Below are 17,737 nucleotides of genomic sequence, written 5' to 3' on the forward strand. Positions count from 1 at the left end.
TTGTTATTTTTAAAAGTAAATCATCACTTGGGTTGGTTTCAGAGAAGTCTCTGGAAGTCTAGATTTCATATTAATATGACAATTTTTTAAAGCGAGAGTTGGATATGGGGAGGATAGGAGAGAAGATGAGGTTCTTGAAGAGCTTCCTTTGTATTCCATCCCGTCTCGTGTCTGCCACAACAGAAGGAAACAACAAAGGTAACAAAGAGGAGAAACTATTTATTACTGGACCCTGATTGTAAGTCCTATACAATTTGGAAAGAGAAAATGTGTTGTCCCTTTTCCCAAGTTCTTTCCTAGTCCTTCCTCTCATCTTCCACTAATGTCTTCCCATAGTAGGAGTAGTGAGAGAAAGGGAGGAGGAGGAGGAAGAAGAAAAGAAGGCGGGAGATGAGAGAAGCTAATCATTGGTGAGAGTAGAAAAAGGATCAAAGGGCTCACTTGGCTTTTTTTAAAAATTTTTTTTGGGTGACATTAGTCTATATGCACATGTAGGTTACACGTATGCATTACTAATTTACAAAATCTGTATATAGGACCATGTGCCCACCACCCAAAGTCACTTGGCTTTTGAGGATCTGCCTACCCTCAGGCCTTCCTCATCTTGTTTCTGTTCATCAGGTCAGAGTTTCTTGCACTACAAAGGCAGGCAGGGATCTTCCCATGGTCAGTTGGGTCATAGTGATGCTCTGAAAGTCTATAGGTGGTTTCTAGATTTAGATTTGAGACATGAAGTAGCAGAGGCTCATTTTAACCCACCAGTTTGTATTGTGCTTCCCAGTCTACATTATAGGACTGCTCTTTCATCTGTGGTTTCTGGCTCAGAATTCAGAAGGAGGGTTGATTAGACATTTCTAGAATCTCAAAATACTCACTTTATTGTTATTATTGCTACTTAAAAAAGCAGAATATTTGGTGCCTCCAAAAGAATATATTAATAAGGTTTGTTCCCCATGGAAGACTCTAATTTTAAGAAGGAAAAAATATGCTATGTTCTCAATTTTTTCCAGTGACTGCAATAACTAAAATGGGAAGATTTCCAAACCTTGCTTTTGAGGACATATAAATCAAAGGCAGTAATAAAAAAATTGGATAATTTTGTAAGTTCTGCAACATGACAGTATTGCTTTAAAAATTGCAAATCTTTGACACTTTATGATTTAAGAATATGCTTTCACATGTCTAATTGCTGATAGAAAAGCATGAATCTGCTTTGAATCCAAAGTTTCCATCTGTCTAGCTGATTGCTTCAGTGTGAGTTTGCTAATAACAAATTTTATTTTTTTAAATGAAAATATAAAATTAAGATATGAAAATGTGCTTTTCCTTTTCCCTGAAGGTGGTAATGTAGTTATATCTGCAAATCACCTAATCCCAGACTCCTCAGCCTGGATCAGTTCCTCTGGTCTGGCACTCTCACAGCATCCTCTACCTTTCCTTTACAGCAATATTGCAGTAGAAATTAGGAAGTTATTGGTATACTTATGGCTGATAAACTGTATCCCTCAGTAGACTATAGGTTCCATGAATGGAGAGATTATATTTGCTTTATTCATCATCATGTTTCTTCCTGCTGTTCAGCATAGAGCCAGATATATGACAAGTGGATAAACTTCAACCAAAAACAATATATCACATTTGTAATGCAGATATTAGAATCAGCTATATCTAAGCTAGATATTAAAGAAAATTGCAAGACTGAAAGATTTAATCCATTCACATTTAAAGTAATTATGGACCCTTAAGGACTTACTATTGCCATTTTGTTAATTGTTTACTGACTATTATAGATCCTTTGTTCTTTGCTTCCTTTCATGCTGTCATCCCTTGAGATTTAATGACTTTCTGTGAGGATATGCTTTTATTTCTTTACTAGAGGCCTGGTGCACAAAATTCATGCATGGGGAAGGGGGGTCCCCTCATCCCAGCCTGCACCCTCTCCAATCCAGGACCCCTTGGGGGATGTCCAGGGGATTGGGCCCAAACCAGCAGTCAGACATCCCTCTCACAATCGTGGACCACTGGCTCCTAATTGCTCACCTGCCTGCCTTCTTGGTCACCCCTAACTGCCCCCCCTGCCGGCCTGATCTGCCGGAAGCAGATCATCCTTGCTGCTTGACACAGTCGCTGCAGGAAAGAAACATCTGCACAGCATATGTTTCAAGGGACCTGGCGTATATAGCATACTGTTCTTAATATGTTTGCTCCCCTTAGTGCTATGTGTTTTAACGAAGGTCACCTCTCAGAGAAAGGTTGTTTCCCTAGGTAGGGATTTTTCCCCTGAAGTTAGGGAGGGAATAAAACCCCTTAACTAAGTGCCAGATGGGTAAATAATCACTTTAACTACTAACAATCATGCTTAAGCTACATAATCTTTACTCCCTGGAATGGAGATAAAAAACGCCCTAACCTTTGGAATAGAGATTGATAGGATTGGAATCAACTGGTATAAATACAGATGTAACAAGACAACAGGACACAGAACCTAGACACATAACCTACACAGAACCTAGAGACAGAAGAACTTCGCTGGAGAGAACATGGCAAAAGATCCTGGACAGAAACTGGCCACAGAGCCTAGAGACAGAACCTAGCGAGAGAACATGGCAAAAGATCCTGGACAGAAACTGGCCACAGAACCTAGAGACAGAACCTGGCTACAGAACCTGGATAGGACATGGCAAGAGAACCTGACTAGAACCTGGTGACTGAACCTGGCTGGAGAACCTGGACAGAACCTGGCCACAGAACCTAGCAAGAGAACATGGACACAGAACCTGGCTGGAGATCCTAACCAGAACTTCGCTGGAGATCCTGAACAGAACTTGGCTGGAGATTGTGGCTAGAGATCCTGGCAAGGCTGCTGATCAACTGAACGCTGTCTCCATGTCATTCCTTCTTCGCCGACTCCGTCCACACCTTTGGGGACCCCTGGACCTGTTGGGGTTGGACCCCAGCACTGATCACCCCTCACTGCCTCTGCATGCTGGCCTGATTGCCCCTAACTACCCCTCTGCCATCCTGGTCACCCCCAACTTCCCCCCACCCACTGGCCTGGTTGCCCCACACAGCCTGCTTATTCAGTTGTTTGGTCATCCCTCACTAACCCCCTTGCCAGCCTGGTCATAGGCAGCCAACTTGTGAGGGCATGAGAGTTAATTTGCATATTATGTCTTTATTATATAGGATTATAACCTTTTGTGTATCTACTACAGGTTTTCTTTTGTGGTAAGGTTGGAATATAGCATTTTTTGGGTTTGACCTATTTGGGATCCTTTGAACCTCATGAATCTGGATATAAATTTCTCTCCCCAAATTTGGAAAGTTTTTATCCATTATTTCTTTAAATAGGTTTTCTGTCTCTTTCTCTTTCTCTTTTCTTGACAGGACCTCCATAATGACTACATTGTTTCTTTTAATATGCTATTCTTTTTTGGTTTTGCTCCTCTAAATGGGTAATTTCAAATGATCTGTCTTTAAATTCACTGATTTTCTCCTGGGTGGTACTATAAGCTAGCTAGATTCTAAGGCTGCTCAGGATCATTTTTCAGGCTCCCTGGTTATCTGGGGCCAGAGCTTATGCTCAACAGGTGGGCAGGGTTGCTGGCTTGACTCCTTGTCCAAGTGGGCCATAGGATGGGCTCCATGGTTGATATCTGTGGCCACACTTCCTGGAGGGGCAGAATTTTATGCACCGGGCAACTAGTGTGTGTGTGTGTGTGTGTGTGTGTGTGTGTGTGTATTTCTTAGGAGCTATGAAGTGGTTCACCTCAACCCAGTTTTACTGAGTTATTCCTAGTTTGGGACACTGAAATCCACAGAGATGCTAACTGTTAAAATAGGAACTTTAAGAAAGGGTATATTTGCTAAGCTTCCTATGATGGGTATTCTATTCGCTGTGTGGTAGCATCCAGTAAAAATTTATATTGTGGAGGGAACAAGGGTACCAGTTAAGCAATGCTTACAGTCCAAAATACCATTACCAACTATCCAAGTTTATCTAGAACTGAAGGATTTCCTGGGATGTGGGATTGTCAATGCTAAAACCAGGAAAATACTTGGCAATTTGGGCAGGGCTTGTCTTGCTAGTGATTTGTTTATGTCATACTTGTGGAACTTCAGTAGTCAGGAGACTACTATTTTACTCATACTAATACCTCCTGAGTTTTATCATTGGAATAAACAAAATGAGGAGCTATTGTTTTGAGCTGGGTTTTGGTGAACAATATATACATTTACTTGTACTTTGTTTCTGGGGAGATGGTAGCATATAATGCTTAGTGGGGAGCCATGTGCCTGGGTCCAAACCCCAGCTCCACCATTTATTTGCTGAGTATCTTTTGGAAATTTATTTAACCTTTCTGCGTCTCAGCTTCCTCATGTGCAAAATTTCAAATTTACAGAACATATTTTATTCTTTTGTTATTAAAGATTAAATTGTGTAATATTTGTAAGTTTCTTAGAATAGTGTTTATTATTTTTATTGCTGTTGTTAGTTGTCATAACTACATGGTAATACTATTAATTAGCTATTAATTAGATGTTCAATTCTTCAGTTTCTTTATTTGTAAGATAGAGATAATATCTCACATGGTTGTCCTGAGGATTAAAAGAGAAGAGAAAATATATGAAAGCACTTAGCATGGTGACTGACAAAAAGTTAGCCTTCAAGTTTTACTCTACATCATTATCATAATTATTACTAGAGGCCTGGTGCATGAAATCCATGCACTGGGCGGAGGGTGTCCCTCAGCCCAGCCTACACCCTCTCCAGTCTGGGACTGCTGGCTCCCAACTGCTCGCCTGCCTGCTGGCCTGATTGCCCCCAACTGCCCTCCCCTGCTGGCCTTATCTCCCCTAACTGCCCTCCCTTGCCAGCCATCTTGTGGTGGCCATCTGTGTCCACATGAGGATGGCCATCTTGTGTGAGTGCATGATGGTCAATTTGCATATTATCTCTGTATTATATAGGATTGCCCTGGCTGGTGTTTATCAGTGGCGAGAGCTTGCCAGGTACCAAAGGGTCTCAGGTCAAATTTTCAGTCAAGGGCAAGTACCTGAGTTGCAGGTTTAATCCCCTTGCCCCTGTCAGAAAGCAACCTATCAATGTGTCTCTCTCACATTGATATTTCTCTCTCTCTCTCTCTCCCTCTCCCCACTCCTTTCCACTCTTCCTAAAAAGCAATGGAAAAAATATTCTTGGGTAAGTATTAACAAAAAATACCTTTTTATTTTTATTATTATTAGTGTGTCTCATGCTAATTCCAAAGGTAGAAAACAGGTTACAAGCAAATGCTTTGGATTCTTGGAATGTTTTCAATTTTGATATGCAATATTTCCTGTGATTTTCCTTCATGTTATGTCTCCAGCCCCCAATACACTATCTCATAATGATATCTTCTTTCTCAGATACTAATAAAATTGGGATCAGTTACTTGGCTTTTTCATGGACATCTTGCCATCAAGTCATTGGAACCAACAGCAGTGACAACAGACTTCTGCATAATTTAGTGTGTGGTTGTCAGGGTCCTGAAGAAATTTCAGGCAAGTGGCTGCCTGGGATAGATGATGCTTCTGTTTTTGCCACCCTACCCCAAATCTGTAGGTCTTACATTTCAGGAGCTGCTTAACCTTAATTTTCTCATAAACCTCAAAAGACATATTAGAGCAGAACTGCACATAATAAAATTTTTGTTGGAAAAGGAAATGAAAAACTGGAAACCTCTTTTTAAAATCAAACAATTCTGATATTAACCAATGCAAGTGTCATGTCTGAGTTGAGGAAGGAAGAAAGGGAGGAGAAAGGAAATGGAAATTGTAAACCAATTGGTAGAGCTCAGTTAGACCTTTGAGGTTCCCAGGAACACATTATTAAACATACATTCCAAGCCTGTAATGTGACTATCAATTTTTTTTTTAATGCCTCAGTATGGCATAACAGGTCATAAGCTTTGTAACCCAGGAGAAAACACACACACAAAAGATTGGTTTAAGTATATAAGTTATCATACCAGTGCTTACATAAATACAAATCAATGTTAGAGCAACATTTGATACCACCAATCCTATAAACAAGGTAAGCATAATCAGCCTTTAAAGTCTCCTCAAAGGAGTGGTATTGAGTAAGGAATGTCTGTCCTCACATGAACTCATTGTATAGTAGAAGGATTTAAAAGTAGCTCTATTTGTAAGAAAATGTGCAAACTCCCCAAAGAGAGATATCAGATACGTTCAGGTGGCCTAAGCCCTGGCTCCTACAAATGTGCTCAGATGCTCAGTTCATTGACATCCGATGGTGGAATTTGGAGGACTCCTGTACAAAACCCAAGGACTGCAGCCAATATGTGCAATAGGATCCGTTTTCTTCCCTTTCTGTAATCCCTTTCTGTTCAGAATGGAAAAAAAATATATAAAAAGAAATGAAAGAGTCCTGAAGGTTTAGGTTTTCAGTTAAAGACGGGGTTTTAAACTCAGTTGTTCTATAGCTAGTGATATGATAGGAAAGAGTCACAGTGAGCACAGGCAGCCTGCCAACTGGAAACCAATGCGCCCAAGTGGAAGGGACTCTGGGCAAACCATCATGGGCAGGCACACTTTTGTACAGGACAGCATCAGTCTTTCTCTTTTTTTAAAATTCGTTTTAAACAATATATTTTTAATGATTTCAGTGAGGAAGGAAGAGGAAAGAATCATTGATTGGCTGCCTCCTGCACACACCAGCACCACCACCCCCTCCGCCCCCCCCCCCCCAAACATGGGGACCAAGCCTGCAACCAGGACATGTTCCCTGACCGGGGAATCAAACCATGACCTCCTGGTTCATAGGTCAATGCCAAACCACTTAACAACACTGGCCAGGCAGCATCAGTTCTTTCTTTCTTTCTTTCTTCTTCCTTCCTTCCTTCCTTCCTTCCTTCCTTCCTTCCTTCCTTCCTTCCTTCCTTCCTTCCTTCCTTCCTTCCTTCCTTTCTCTCTCTCTCTCTCTCTCTCTCTCTCTCTCTCTCTCTCTCTTTCATCTAATATATTTTTATTTATTTCAGAGAGGAGGGAGAGGGAGAGAGAGATGGAAACATCAATGATGAGAGAAAATCATTGATCAGCTACCTCTTGCACACCCCCTACTGAGGATCAAGCCCACAACCCTGGCATGTGCCCTTGACTGAAATCAAACCCGGGACCCTTTAGTCCACAGGCTGATGCTCTATCCACTGAGCCAAACCATCTAGGGCATCAGTCTTTCTTCATGCTATGGAAGACAAGGAAGATTTTCAACATTTTAGAAACTGGGTGGACCCATTGTCTGAGTGAAAAGTGAATATGCTATAGGAGTCCATTGAAGTGTTGTTATGAAAGAAATTTTATGAATAAAAGATGATTTCTAGAATTAATTATGTGTTCAGAGAGTCACTAATTTTCAGGGTGTGGTCAGGCAGTCATAGTGAAATGAGTACACACACAAACCAGGCAAACAGAAAGCATGGGTTTCTTTTTCTGGGAACCTGAGGGTATTTTTTTGAGAAAAGCTACTTTTAGCCCATCTAGCTTACACAGAATTCATGTGAGGATAGACTGAGCACTGCTGCCTTAAACTTCATCCCTTATGTCACTTCATGCTTGTGGTTACTTTTCTTTCAGTTTCCCCCAGTCTTTACAATGTTTTGCATTATAGATCTTATGCTATTTTACAATAACTCTACCAGATCTACAAAACAGCCATTCTCAAGAATGTTCTCTTGCTGTTATTCACTAGGTTTGGCTGCTTGTAGTTTTTTTCTATGTTCTTCAGACTAGTTTTTGTTTGTTTGCTTTTAACAGTATGATTGGCTGTGTTTAATATCATGGTGCATCATGGTTTTACTCCCTCCACCAGTGGAATGAATCAGATGTGAATATCTGGCCAAGAGGAATATCACCATCAAATAATAATTATTAATCATCTCATGTGTTTTGGAAATGCATTCAATATCCATTCAATTTGGTAATGCATTCAATTAATTGATCAATACATATTATGTCCTTACTACATTCTCAGGCATTGCTCATAGCCAAGTATATATCTATATTTAAATTGCTAAGGGATTTATTATCTATAATACCTATAAAATTCAATTGATAAAAACTCATGCATGTTGTATACTTTTTTATTTCCTTCTATGAGCCAGGTATTATGCTGTTTTATGTACATTATTTCTATTATTTCCTCAAATCTCTTCAGAGTAGAAATTATTACTCTCTTTTTATAAATGAGACATTGAGGCTCACAAGCACTGAGTAACACAGCTAATGCCACAGATCCAGTAGCTGGAGAGGGATTTTCCAAGCCCAGACCCTGTGGCTGCAGCTCACCTCTTTTTCCTAGACCACAAGTGTAGGGGATATCTAGCAAACCTTACGGAAAAGTCTTCATAGTCAGGGGAACATATCTTGAAATTTCACTGACTGTATAGTTCTTTCCACTATTTACTCACTCAATGTTTTATTTTTTACTTGGCTTTTGATTAAATAAAGGTTGTAGTCATTGACTTTGAGTAATAAATCACCAAGGCCATAGACAAAGAATGTAGAAAAAAGCCAAAGAATAAATCTATGTGCAAGGAAAGAGGAAGAGCTCTAAACATATGAACATTATGACTCTAAAATTGAAAGTTCTCTTCAGTTGAGAATATTCTCCAGGGGGAATAAATCAAACATTACCAAAAGTGACCTAGATTCTTTCTTCCCTTATCTCTTCCTCCGTTTCTGCCTCCCTTTTCTCCTCTCTCTCTATTCCTCTCTTTCTCCCTCTCTTCCTTTTTGTTGTCCTTTCTTCCACATTAATTAGTTACTTACATGCAAGGTTCTACATTGGATGCTTGAACTAAATGATGAATCCTAGAAGACATATGGGTAAGGAGAAAATTATAAAATAAAATCAAGCCAGTTGAACATTGTCAATGTAGAGATTTAAGTAAAGACAATGAAGCAGATTAAATGTATAAAAATAACATATATATGTATGTATATGCATATATTCAAAATTTTAGTTATATATAATGAGGATATACATTCACAGTAAATGCCTTAAAGAAAAGTTTCTTGAGAGCAAGGATCATGTATTATATTTGCCTTTTTAAAAATCATCCTCTGAACCTACCTTATCCCTACTAACTGATCCTCAATAAATACCTAAATTACTTTCTTTAGTGAATGCCTAAGCTGACAAATTCTTATTTTCTTCAGACTCATTTTATCTATGAATCTTAAACTTTTGTGTGTTGAAATTGTACTCAAAACCTCTATGACAACCACAATACTTATAAAATATCTGTTGCTTTTCAATTTTCAGTGTTGTCACATAATTATCTCATTTTAACTTTTTTAAACAGTCTGGGTTCTCCTTTTTCAGGTGAGTCAATAGAGGTCACAGAAGCCTCTGTAATTTCCTGTGGTCACTCAGCTGGGAAAGGAACATCCAAATCCTGGGCTTCCAAGTCCCAGCCCATCACATTATACTGACTCTATGAGAAAGAGTTGATAGTGAGACCTTCAGACACAAGCTTCCCTATACCTCAGACAGAGGACAACTGGCCTCACGAGGCCAGACCTGGCCTGTTGGTTTTCCTGACAATTATTGAGTGTGGGACATGTGTTGGAACTGACCAAACTAGGCTCCAATGAAAGCAGGATTTTGTCAGTGGGGCGGTCCATCAGTCAGTGTGACCTTGTCAGTCAGTGTGTCATGAGGTCAGTTAGGTGCCATAACAGCTCTCTGGCCTAACAGCCTCCTGGTGAGACAAAGACCAATTATGGGTCAGTTAGATGGTGAAGCTTCTTGAGAGTCCATCGGCCAACCAGTCAGTTCACCAGGAGCCTGTCTCTATAGTCACCAGCTTGCCACCAAATGAGTCCCAAGTCAACCTGAAGGGTAACCAAGCAACCTGTCAATTAATGATCAGGTTAGTTGGTCCTCTTGTAAACCAGTTAAACTATTCCCTCCATCAGTTAATCCATTAACTAGACTTCCTCTAAGGCAAGTCCTTAATAAATTAATCCCCCATTAAATTAATGGTCAGTCACAGTTATCCCCCCTGTAATCCAGTTAATCAGTTTCACTGTTAGACCTTGGTTTCCCTAGGAAATCAGTCTTCCAGACAGCCCAAAAGTAGGTCAGTCATCCCAAAGGCTGGAAAGCCCGTTGTACCACCTGCACTCTGCCAAAGAAATAGAAAGACGTGTGCTGAGGACAAAGATTATCCTGAAGGCCCTGGAACAAGAGACAACGGTAAAATTGAGAAGAGTAGTGATGAATAAAAGGAAATGTGAGGGGCAGGAAAAAAGACAGTGTATGGGGTGTCCTCCCATGTGCCTCTAAAGCCTGGCAGGGAAGAGCAAGAAGAAATCAGATCCTGAGAGCTAGGCTGATCTTTACATCTCAAACAGGAGAATCCACTCATGGCACAGATGAGGAAATAAGAGGAAACCACAGAGGGAGAAATGCTGGCCAGGGTTACACAGTGATTTACTGGCAAAACTGAAGCGAGGACCCAGATGGGGCTCATTCCCACATCTAACATGTGGTCATAAATCAGAGAAGAGGAAAGAAAGAGATTGGCAGTGCCAAAAGGGAGCAAATGTGGGGTATGATGAAAAATAAATAAACAATAAAGTGAGACCTTCACATTTCATAAGCCTAAATTAAAAAAAAAAATCCTTCCACTACAACATAGGAAAGTTGCAAAAAAATCCTTCCACTACAACATAGGAAAGTTGCAGTGTGGGCCTTGAAGAGAGTTAGACCTGGAGCTGCTATTTATCAACTGTGAGTCTGTTGATTTTAAACCTTCAAAGTTTTAGGGTCTTCATGTTTTAAAAAGTCTTTAAAACTACCTCAGAAGGACTGCTGTATACATGAAATAAGATCACATGAGGGGCTTTCCCTCACTAGGCTCCCCAAAAGAGAAAGGATTGTTTTTATCAGAGCAACAGTCCATATGAGTTAAAGCAATGTAAAGAAGGGTACAGGCATCAAGGAAGTCATGGAAATTAAATCGGTCTTTTGCAGGAGATAAGTTTAAGGTTGGCCAAAAAAGGGAATTCTAGACAGAGGGACAGAACAAGTGAAGACAAGAAAAGAATGGTGAAAATGTCAGGAAAGCCAACAAGCCACGTCTGGCCTCGTGAGATCACCAATCTAACCAGGGAATATATATCTCAAGGAACTAGTCAAAATATAAAAATAAGATTAATTTAAGGGGACTTGAATTCCCTTTTTTTTTCTTTAAATCCTCACCCAAGGATTTGTTTATTGATTTGAGAGAGAGAGGGGGAGACAGAGAGATGTGAGAGAGAAACATCAGTCAGTTGCCTCCATATGCACTCTGAGTGGGAATCAAATCCACAACATAGTTAGGTGCCCTGACTGTAACAGAACCAGTGAACTTTTGCTACTTCAACAAACTAAGCCACTAGACCAGGCTTTGTATTCCTTTTGGTTTGCCTTCTACCAACTTCTAAAGCTGGGGATAACATAATAGAAGCGATGTTCTAGGGAAAGAGCTCTAGATCTTAGCATGTGTTGGATGGGAAGAATTCAAAACAGGAACCAAAGCATAGGTTACTGAAATCACTAGTGCAGAGGTAAAATGATCGCATTAACCCAGTGGGAAACAGAAAAAAAGTCTCTTGGTGCCCTGGCTGGTCTTCTCAGTGGTTAGAGTGGCAGCCCTGGGACCAAAGGGTCTTGGGTTCAATTCCTGGCCAAGGGAATGCCTCAGTTGCAGGTTCCTCCTGTGCCCCAACTTTCAACTTTTAGGAGACAACCAATTGATGTGTTCTCTCAAATTGATATTTCTCTCTCTCTCTCTTTTCCCCTCTTCTCCCTTTCTTCCCTTCTCTCTCTTTTAAAAAAAAGGGGGGGGGGAAATGTCTTTGGGTGAAGATTTTTTAAAAAGTCTCTTAGTATTTCTCTTTAGATATTCCACTTCAAATCAACATTTCCACAACTGCCTCAAGCATGACTTTCATCCTCTATTCTCTCCTTATTCTACCATCAATTTCATCACCCAAATCTAGAAATTATCTTTAACCTTATATTATCCCATGTAAATCATTCAGTCATAAAGTCTTGTCAATTTTGCTTGGTAGATGTCTTCTCTTCCAACCTCATGGCCACTGCAAGTATTCACAAAGCTTCTACTGAAGTAGGTACAGGGATAGAGTAGAGGACAAGTAGCTTACAATCTAGTGCAGAAGGCTACAGAGAAGTACAAGATCCTATTTTTGTGCATCACTAGGCTGTGAATCCTGATGTGAAGGGTTAATGAAGGCTTTTCTGGGGAGTGACGTTAAAACTGAAACCTAAAAGGTAAAAATGAATTAAATAAGATAAATAATATCCAGAAAGAAGGAATATCATCTGCAGTGATCCTAAGCCAATAAAGGACATGGTGTGGGGGTTGGGGGACAAAGAATTACATGACATTAATAGATGATCAGTTCTGTGTGTCTTTTGCTGAGCTCCCAAAATTGCTTTCGAATTTTCTTTCCTTCTCTCTTAGACTATTCTCATAAGTTTTTCAACTTGCTGTTAGTGTGACCTTTCTAAAATGCAAACCTCATTATGCCACAAATTCCATAATGGTTCCCCACTGCCTACTCAAGTAAAGGACAAATTCCCAATATGACACATGGGATCCTTCAGTTTCCTTCCCTGTGTCTTTCACCCCCTCCAACTCTAAGAGCCATTTATGGCTCTTCAAAGGACTCATGTCTGATCACCTAATGTCTTTGCCAAGTGCTATTTCCCCAACCTAGAATGCATTTGCTTGCTTGGAAAACGCCTGCTCATTCTTTAGTGGAACTCAAATGCCACATTCTCTAAAACAGATGTCAGTAAGCCATAGTCCATGAGCCAAATCCAACCCCTGACTACCAAAATGCAAGCTTTAAGCTAAAAATGCTTTTTATATTTTGTAATATGTAAAAATTTCATTAAGTTAGAATTTCAATGGCTATAAATGCAGCTTAATTGGAACACAATCATACTCCTTTGCTTACATATTGTCTGTGGCTACTCAATAAATATTTATTGAATAAACAAATGAATGAATGGGAATTGGAGTTACAGCATGAAAGGTGAGAATGAATATGGGATGTGCTGAGCACTAAAATGATAGTTTATATTCACATCACAAATATGTGCTACTTTTCTTTATTGCTTTTAGCTGAATTTTAAAAATGTAATAAAGCCAGAAATCATTTTCATTCAAATGCCAGAAAATATGAGAAGTTTGATTACAGCAGAGGGACTATACTTCATATCAAGGCCTTACAAGCTCCAGTAACTAACTCTGAACTTTTATTACCTTGCATTTCATTTCCTGACTTTTATAGGAATCATTCTGGGCAGGATACTCATAGTTGCTGATGCCTTTGTGTGCTCTTGGGCCAACTGCTGTTTTCATATTCTCTTGCCACTGATTTATTTGTCTTCTGCACATGAGGATACATTTAACTCTGCTGAAAAGCAAGACTATAAGAAATTAAAAACCATCTCTGTACACATACATACATATACACATACAGAGAAACAGACACACACTGAGAATCCACAGAATAGGTGGAGGGATTTTTTCTCAATTATTAACACAACTAGAGGTCCGGTGCACAAAAATTTGTGCACTTGGGGTGGGGGGGGTTCCTCAGCCCTGTCTGTGCCCTCTTGCAGTCTGGGTCCCCTAGGGGGATGAACACCTGCTGGCTTAGGCCTGCTCCCCGGGGGGATTGGGCCTAAGCTGGCTATCAGACATCCCTCTGGAAGCCCGGGAGTCCTCAGGGGATGTCCACTTGCCAGCGGGGAGCAGGCCTAAGCTGCAGTCGGACATCCTTAGTGCTGCTGAGTAGGCAGGAGAGGCTCCCACTACCACCACTGTACTGGTAGCTGTTAGCCTGGCTTGTGGCTGAGCAGAGCCTCCCCTTGTGGGAGCGCACTGACCACCAGGGGCAGCTTCTGCATTGAGTGTCTATCCCCTGGTGGTCAGTATGTGTCATAGTGACCAGTCATTCTCAGTCTTTCTGCTGTTAGGGCCAATTTCCATATTACCCTTGTATTATATAGGATAGAGTCCTGGTGCACGGGTGGGGGCTGACTGGTTTTCCCTGAAGGGTGTCCCAGATTAAGGTGGGGGTCCCACTGGGGTGCCTGGCCAGCCTGGGTGAGGGGCTGATGGCTGTTTGCAGGCTGGTCAAGCCCCCCCCCCCCCAGTGGACACCCTCACCCCATGGAGGATTGGCCAGCCTGGGTGAGGGACTGATGGCTGTTTTCATACTGGCCACACCCCTTTTAGGGTGGGGTTCCCCACTGGGGTGCCTGGCCAGTCTAGGTGAGGGGCTGAGGGCCATTTTCAGGCTGGCCAAGCCCCTCAGCTTCTCCTTTTTTTCTTTTTTAATTAAATCTTTATTGTTCAGATTATTACATTTGTTCCTCTTTTTTCCCCCCATAACTCCCCTCCTCCCAGTTCCTGCCCCACCCTTCGCCCTCACTCCCCACCCACTGTCCTCATCCATAGGTGCACGATTTTTGTCCAGTCTCTTCCCGCATCTCCCACACCCCTTTCCCCCCCCAAGAATAGTCAGTCCATTCCCTTTCTATGTCCCTGATTCTATTATAATCACCAGTTCATTCTGTTCATCAGATTATTTATTCACTTGATTCTTAGATTCACTTGTTGATAGATGCATATTTGTTGTTCATAATTTGTATCTTTACCTTTTTCTTCCTCTTCCTCTTCTTAAAGGATACCTTTCAGCATTTCATATAATCCTGGTTTGGTGGTGATGAACTCCTTTAGCTTTTCCTTATCTGTGAAGCTCTTTATCTGACCTTCAATTCTGAATGATAGCTTTGCTGGATAAAGTAATCTTGGTTGTACGTTCTAGGTATTCATCACTTTGAATATTTCTTGCCACTCCCTTCTGGCCTGCAAAGTTTCTGTTGAGAAATCAGCTGACAGTCGTATGGGTATTCCCTTGTAGGTAACTGAGTTTCTTTCTCTTGCTGCTTTTAAGATTCTCTCTTTGTCTTTTGCTCTTGGCATTTTGATTATGATGTGTCTTGGTGTGTTCCTCTTTGGATTCCTTTTGTTTGGGGTTCTCCGCGCTTCTTAGACCTGTAAGTCCATTTCTTTCACCAGGTGGGGGAAGTTTTCTGTCATTATATCTTCAAATAGGTTTTCAATATCTTGCTCTCTCTCATCTTCTTGCACACCTATAATTCTGATGTTGGTATGCTTGAAGCTGTCCCAGAGGCTCCTTACACTATCCTCGCATTCTTGGATTCTTTTTTCATTCCGCCCCTCCGGTTGGGTGTTTTTTGCTTCCTCGCATTTCAAATCATTGACTTGATTCTTGCGCTCCTCTGGTCTGCTGTCGGAAGTCTGTATAATATTCGTTATTTCAGTCCGTGTATGCTTAATTTCTAGTTGGTTCCCCATCATAACATCGAGGGTCTCATTAGTTTTCTTGTAGATCTCATTAAGTTTATCGGCGGCTTCTAAACAGTTCTTGAGAGACCTTAAAAGTGTGGTTCTGAACTCTATATCTTCCATTGACAATTTTGTCCTGTTTCTTTGTCTCCGCATTTTGTTATGCTTTCTTGGTGCACCCCCTAGTGGTCTTTGTGCGCAGTCTTGTAGTTAAGCCTTGATTGTTGTAGCTAATACCAGGGAGGGTTTGACCTCCAGGCCAAGTGGCTGTGAGAATCAGCTGTGTCTGCAGTGAGAGAACTTCTGTCCTCTAGGGAGGTGCTAATCTAGCCTTTGCCTGAGACTATCCGGCAAATGCCTCTGTGCAGGGCTTGGGTGGGGCGGGTCACACAGGATCAACAGGGTGGGCCGGAGAGAGCAGTTATGGCGGCTTTCAGTCCTGTCCCCAGGGGCTCTGCCTCTCTGAGTCCCAGCACCCGCTGCAAACCTCGGAGAGAAAGCTGCACTCGCTCTGACCGAAGCCAGACAGTCCCGCTTCTCCCGTTTGAGTCTGGGTCCCTAAAGACTCGCCCGTATCTGGAGCTCAGAGTCTGCGACTCCCTCCCGATTGAAAACACCAACCGTGCCCTCCGCCGCCAGCCCGCTCCGCGCACTCTGCACCTCAGAATTTGACTTCAGCACTGCGCCTCCTCTGAGTGTCCGTATGTGTTTCTCTTTCCTCCTAGTTGTAGGACTTCCACTCAGCCAGCATTCCTGTGGTTCTGGGTGATGTCCATTCCGTCTTTTAGTTTCACTTTTGAAGTAGTTGTTCAAGGCAGCAAACTCCGGCGTTAACCTATGCCGCCATCTTGGTTCTCCCCTTTTTTTCTTTTTTTTATTCTGGGATTTATTTACCTTCTATAATTGAAACTTTGTTGCCTTCAGTGGAGCTCAGAGCCGGCCCCGGGAGGCGGGAAGCTTGGCTTCCTCTATCACTGGAGCAACCAAGCCTCCTGCTCGCTCCAGCTCCATGGCTGCTGGCTGCCGTCTTGGTTGGGTTAATTTGCATATAGTCGCTCTGATTGGCTGGTGGGCATGGCTTAAGACATAGTGAAGGTACAGTCAATTTGCATGTTTGTCTTTTATTAGATTAGATGGACATTCCAGCTTTCACCCAGGATATGTCTACTACTGAGATTTAGACAAGATAGTTATTTTCATTGAAATGCTGAGATGGGATCTCCAGATATCTATTCAGAAGGATTTGTAAAGCTCCTGGGAATTAATTCATTCTGAGCAAAAAGATTGTCTAGAGAACAAGGCAGTAGCAGAGGTTTGGTGGTCACAGAGGAGAGGTGACTGAAGTAGAGTATTTGTCCTTTCTTATTAACTGCCAGACCAGGCTCCATGGATTCCTCTCTAGTCCCTATATATGAATGTTAAATCTGAAAATACACTTTTCACAATCTTAGTATGATGTTAAGTCACAACAGCATCTCTCTAGGTCCCCTTTAAGACAGTGCTTTAAAAAAAATGGGATCAAGGGAAGAAGAAAGGCCTTTTTCTCACTTGGCAACCTTAAGTTTAGAACAGATTCATGCTTCAGTGGCAGTGACAGAGGCACAGGTTGTGGTCCTGACCCCCTATGAAGGTACCTGCAGAAGAGTTCTGTGCAAAGAAAGCTGTACCCAGTACCAGTGTCAACAATGAGTCATCACACAGGTCTCTGGGAACAGTAAGATGGCCACCTAAACCTGAAAGGTCAGAAGTTTCCTCAAGGATGAACTCACTAACTTGAGATCTATATGAAGGAGTGAGGAGGAAAAACAACAACTACTACAAAGTCTTGGCTATGATGAAGATCATGGCCCATTGGGGAACTGCGATTCATTTAATTTTTACCACAACCCAATGCAATGAGTACAGTGATCATCTTCCTTTACAAATGAGAATCTTAAACAGAGAGGTGATGTAACTTACCTAAGTTACATAGCTAATAAGTGGAAAATATAGGATCTAAACTCAGGCAAACTGACTCCCAGGTCTGTCATCCTAATGTCTATTGTAAAATATTACTAGTTAATAGATATCTTTAATTAAACATGTATTATATGATGTTATTCGTTTCAGATGCTCAAAGTCACTAATCATCCAAGAGATGCAAATCAAAACGACAATGCGGTACCATCTCACGCCTGTCAGAATGGCTATCATCAGCAAATCAACAAATGACAAGTGCTGGCGAGGATGTGGAGAAAAAGGAACACTCGTGCACTGCTGGTGGGAATGCAGACTGG

Source organism: Myotis myotis, unplaced genomic scaffold, assembly GCF_014108235.1.
Source record: "Myotis myotis isolate mMyoMyo1 unplaced genomic scaffold, mMyoMyo1.p scaffold_m19_p_3, whole genome shotgun sequence".
Lineage (NCBI taxonomy): Eukaryota > Metazoa > Chordata > Mammalia > Chiroptera > Vespertilionidae > Myotis > Myotis myotis.